We start from the raw sequence: 5995 nt of genomic DNA, 5'->3' as shown, positions 1-5995 counted from the left end.
TACTAGTAAAATTTCAAGTAATTATTTATTCTTTTATTATTAAAATAAAAATGATTCAATTTTATTCATAAAAGTATGCAATCTTTTCATCAATGTTTTGTTATGACGTTGTCACGTTAAACTATCGTCCGTAAACCGACTTTACAGACAACCATTTTTTTTGAGATCATAGTAAATATTTCTTACGAAAATATGCGCAATTTTTTAAAAATATTTTTACTGATGTTTCATTGAAGCATTAAATACCATGTAAACGATAATCGAATATTCAAATTTTGATTTTATTTTGTTTTAACATGCTTATTATGTGCGCAGTTAATACTGGAAATCTATTCAGGGAACGGTTTTCAAATTACTTTTAACTACTGGAGGTACTGGGACAACAGTATTGATGCAAACGCTATTTTGTAGCGATACAGTTGTTTGTATGTATGTCTGTAATTTTACAGGTATATTTCTGTACCATCAAAAAAAAAAGAACGTTTGAATCACACCCAACCATCCAATGAGTGCGAGCTTGATTCTCGCACCAGTGATGTACGTATTTCAAATGAGAATTTTTTTTTTCTGTAGTCCATATAATGTATTAAAAAAATTAATCAAATCGATTGACGTGTACACGCCAATGAAACACTATTTTTGAGTAAACAGGAAAATAATTTATATGACGGTGGAAATATGACACGTGGAAATGTTACAAAGCTGTTTCAATATTTTTTTTTTTTTAGTTTTACTTGGTCACAAAGCAAAACAAATATAAAGATTTATTGGCTGGCTGCCAGTGATATCGACACTGCCAGACGTGATTTAGGATTGTTATGACCCGAGCACTTTAGGTACGAGAGGGTTGGTCCCCAGTTCCTCAGCGAGCAAAGCCGTGCGCAGCCAATAACATAGACTCGGTTCGCCGTCGAACACTCGTTACCGCAAGGACAACCGACTCGTTCGGTCAGTAGCGCGGAGTAGTGTTTGTGCGAAACTAACGCAACTACTCAACAAGAAGTGTTACCACTGGGTTGGTAACGGCGTCACCCGTTTACCTTGTATTACAATATTACTAGTTGGATGTATCTATTACCTATGAGTAAGAGGAAGGTAATATGGTTGTTCATGGATAGAGTTATAGTTCGTAACGAAAAAGGTACACAAAGTATTTATACAAATTAATTATGCAAGTTTTTCTTTAGTAAAGGTTTTTTTTTAGTAAAGAAGAGTTTTGGTTAGATGTCGAGCCCCATAGTCTCCCATGCCACCTTATTAGTTTGTTGTTTGTTACTGGATCCTACGACCACACAACAGGGAAGGGCGACGTTTTGGATATTTATTTTTGGCTTTCCTGTAACAGTGGAGTGTGAAAGGTTTTTTTTGTAGATCCCCGATAGTCGAGCTGTAGGCCGGGGCTACAGTAGATCGCGAGTCTAATTGGGTCACGAGCAGTCTGTTATTCACAACTCATTTTACCTATCCAGTAAAAAATTGAGCATGAAAAAGTTAACACATGTAAAATTTACCACTTTCCAGTGAACATTTTAAGTGTCAAGATATTTTACAAAAATTCGAAATACGTTCACCATATCATAGTCGACTTGATGTAAGCTTTTGGACATACGCCAAGCTTAAATCAAGTCATGCACTCCCATTGCACAAATCTTTCAAAGATAACATATCATAGTTACTTTCCGGCGAATAATGGCCTCTCCTCAAAGCTGCAGCTGCATCCTCATTGGTCCGTTCCAGTGAGGAGCGAGCTCAGTCACCGAGTACAACCAGTGATGTCATAAACGTCCAGAATATTAACGAAGTGCATCCCATGTTTAACTTGATACACAATAATTTTTTTCTCCCCGCGATAAACCACCAATTCAAAAAAAAATGTTATTACTTTGAGCATTCGATTGGTTTTATGCTAGACTCAACTAATATATGCATAAAAAAAACCATTTAAGTGATTTATTCATCGGGAAACAGCAAGATAAGGTGATTTTTACTATTTGAACTTTGTTGCATACGATTGTACCAACGACCCCTGTGTGTTCAGTGTGTGTCGAGGCGATTAAAGTCCAATAATTGGAGGTGAGTGAAAAATATAACCACGTATTTTCCGAAAAAAAATATTTTCCTTTTGTTTTTCCAATGCCAATGTAGATTTTCATAATTTAAGATACACAGAAAAAAAATTGTTTGTATTCATTCAAAAGATTACTTTGAAAACCAGTTGCCAAGAAATATATTGTAACTTTGCTGTGATTATTCTTGCATGTGTGAAATGCGTTTTCGGCAATAATACTGAGTATTTCTTGCAGAAATTGGCGCATTGTCTTGTCTCGATACATAAGAAACAAAATGATTTGTACCCAAATATAATTAAAAAAATAAAATGAAGTAAAAAAACATCAAATCATCAAAAGAACCCATTTATAACCAATTAAGTGTGCTTAAAAGGAAACGAATTTCAATGTTTAAATGCATGAATTGTAATGAAATAAATAAAAGGAAAGAACTGAATTGAGTGGTAATGTTTCGTAACTGTACATTTTAATGTGTTATATACGAAATAATCTGAAACGATACAAATGGAAATGAAATAAATCCGCATATACGGAAATGAGTCGGAAACCTCATACTTAATAAATAACTTACCTCAGATAAACACAGAGTTATATCGTAATTTCAGATAACTAGTATATATTTGTAGAAAGTGCGCCGAATTGTTACTTTCAAGTCATATGTTACGTTGCGAACAAGGTAAAGGAACTCGCTTTTTTTTTTACTGATGACGCAAACAAATGTTTTAAAAAAGTGTTTTTTTTTGTTACTATATGAATATTATTATCGTGGATCCATTTCTCAAGTAATGGAACTAAGTAATCGTAAACCTAGGAAGACAATAGCATGTTTAAGAAGACCCCCTGGATTATCTTCAACTAGCATTATTCGTAAATTTAACGGCGGAAACATTGAAACAATGCTTGTGACTTTCTTCTCTGTTGGAAATAAATTCATGACAAACGAGTTATTGTAGGTTGAGTGGCACCAGACAGAGACTGGACCTAAACTCGTGATTTTTGTGGCAAAATACGTGACCACAAAATGGTTCTTTTAAAATGGACATATTCACATAATATCTCACTTAATCGTCAACAAGAACACATTAAAAAATTTTCTTGCTGATTTAGTGTGTATTACAATTAAAAGTACTTTACTTTATTAACAAAAAACTTGCGACATAACTAGAGTCCCGGAAATTTCGCGGATTCCTCTGGCCTCAGGATAGAATTCAAAGTTATAGGTGTGCTCGACCCATGTTTATTTTACCATTGGTTGATTTCTTAGCAAGAATATTTTTATCCTTGTTATTTGGCACTACCTGATTCGCTTACTTCTCTCCTAGCTGGACATCGTTGGCTCACGGTCGTAGAGGGGCGTGTCCAGATAACTGCGGTCCAATCATGAACACATTGCGACAGTGTGGAGGTTTGCATTCTAGCTTGCGACTAAATGAATGCGCGAAAATTCCGTGGCTCTATACATAACCTAACTAATCTTACCAACCTTTCATAACCTCACTCACCCTACGTTATCTTATCTAGACAACCGTAACTTGACCACATCACTCTGTACCTATATCAGTTTCTTTTTCACTTGTTAAGCTGTCAACCCACCTTTCAAGACTTGTTGACCAGGAAGACAATCGTTAGAGACCGGAAAAAATTCGCGGATTCCTTTCGAGACAGGCTGGAATCCAAACTCGTTTAGCTTAATGCTGCGTCAGTGATTGGACCGCAATTTACCTGAAGGACTCTGAGCCAATGGCAAACAAACACTCAACAAAAGAAGTATCGAATCATAAGAATCGCAGTAAACACAGGTGTCCCGAGTCGTTAGCCAATGACCAGGTGATAGTTGCCCGAGTATATGAAAGAATCGTGGAGTCTATCCTAGTGGTCATTGAAACCGCGAATTTTTCCAGTCACTAACAATCGTTAGAGTCCCGGAAAGTTCGCAGATTCGTCTGGCTTCAGAGTAGAATGTATGGTAATAGGTGTGCTCAACCCATGTTCGCTTTCCCATTGGTTGATTTCTTAGCGAGGGCATGTATATACTTGTTAATCGGCACTACCCGATTCGCCTACTTCTCCCCTTGCTGGCCGTCGTTGGCTCACGGTCTCGGAGGGGCGTGTCCAGATAGCTGCGGGCCAATCATGAACACAGTGCGAGAGTGTGAAGGTTTGCATTCTAACTTGCGACCAAATGAATGCGCGAAATTTCCGTGTCTCTAACAATCGTATGTTTAAGACCCCTTGTATTATCGGCAACCAGCATTACTCGTGAATTGAGCGGCGCGGCGGGAACATTGAAACAGCGCGGGGGAACAGTTGCGACGTCCTTCTCCCGCTGCGCAGAGCAGCGAGCTGTTATCAGCGATTTTTTTTTCCTAACCTAACTAAAACTAAGTGTATTTTGTTTGGGAGGGTCTGGGTTAGGGGAAGACTCTAGGTGCGTCCCAGGCCGAAGCCTTTACGCCTATTCATGCTGGGTTTAAACCATGCAGACAAGGGAGCATGCATCGTGTGCTTGTTCGGGGATTGGCCAGCCATGGCTGCAATTGGCGCCATGACTAACTCCCCTATCTTAATACTAGACTATAACTAGATAAGTTTGGCCCAGGTAAAACCTCCATAGACAGAGGGAAAACCCTGGGCACTTTCATGCGGGATGCAAAATTTCATGCATTAATTACGAGCAGGTTGGTTACAGGAACAGAAGGATGGTTCAGGAAGAAGAGTTGGTCAGAGTAGAAAGAGTCTACCATGCGGGGGTTGGGCGGGACTCTGGAGGCCGCACCTCCGGCGAGAGCCAGTGACGTCACTGCCTGTCACTGCCTGTCACTGCCGGTGATCTCAGCGGCCCGCCGCGCGATAGCGACCAGCTACCGAGAAGATGCCGTCACCGGGGGGAACCTGGAAGCCCAGTGTTTCCAGGAGGCGAGGGGCAGTGTGTTAGTGGTAATAGTGACGTAAGTCTTTAATTAAAAACACACGTGTTCTAATTTTTAAATTATTTATCTTTTTTTTGACGTGATAACGTCTTATAAATCGATGAACGCCGGCTGCACGCACGAAAGATTGTCACGTTCCGCCTGAGCCGAGCGTGCAAGAACCGGCCAACCACCGTGCGAGAAAATCTTCTATAATATCAAACAGGTTAAGGCGGGGCTTTTTAACTAATTGTTCGTGATTATGTTTAAACAAATTATTTAAATTAAATTTGCAAAAACTGTATATAATATTAGAAAATTAAAAAGTACGCAATTTTTTATCAATGTTTTGTTATGACGTTATTACGTAAAATTATCGTGTGTAAACCGACTTTAAGGACAACCCCCCCCCTCCCCCCTCTTTTTTGTCTTAAAAAGTTGCATCGGCCGGGAATCGAACCCGGGCCGCCTGCGTGGCAGGCGAGTATTCTACCACTGAACCACCGATGCTTACTATTAGTTTAGTTACATATAACAATAAGAAAATGGAAGCTTTGTACTGAAACAATTTAATTCTACATCACAAGTACATCGTAAACAACTACGTTAAGGATTCAGTGCTTTAAATTAATTAGCTCCACTCCACTTGAAATTATACTAGTAATCAGATTTTTAAAATGCAAAAATAATTATTCTTTATTGCTGATATTGTTGTTGTAATAAGCAATGAAAACCTCATTAACTTTTCACTTCACTTTATAAACAGTCGACGAAACAGTTCACGTGTAGATGTAAGTTGTGTGCTGCCGCTGTCTTTCTTCTCCTCGGACGCATAGGCCAAACGAGTGGAAGAGAGATAGATGCCGCGCAAGCGTACAATGAGCGTAACGGGACACAGCGTAACGGGACAATTTGCGCAACGGGACACTTTTTCGTGCGTGCAGCCGGCGTTCATCGATTTATTAGACGTCATGTCAAAATCCCCCTCCCCCTCCGAAAAATATTTCTTGTATCCGC

At 39.0% G+C, this 5995-nt stretch overlaps 1 non-coding gene across 1 annotated transcript; it reads right to left on the bottom strand.

Annotated features, from left to right (window-relative positions):
- Positions 1–5417: 5417 nt before the first annotated feature.
- On the bottom strand, positions 5418–5488 carry Trnag-gcc (transfer RNA glycine (anticodon GCC)). Its single transcript has one exon. It is a non-coding gene; the product is annotated as a tRNA-Gly (tRNA).
- Between the last annotated feature and the right edge of the window lie 507 nt (positions 5489–5995).

The sequence above is a fragment of the Bacillus rossius genome, chromosome 1 (assembly GCF_032445375.1).
Source record: "Bacillus rossius redtenbacheri isolate Brsri chromosome 1, Brsri_v3, whole genome shotgun sequence".
NCBI lineage: Eukaryota > Metazoa > Arthropoda > Insecta > Phasmatodea > Bacillidae > Bacillus > Bacillus rossius.
This window is presented reverse-complemented; position numbering and strand designations above follow the sequence as displayed.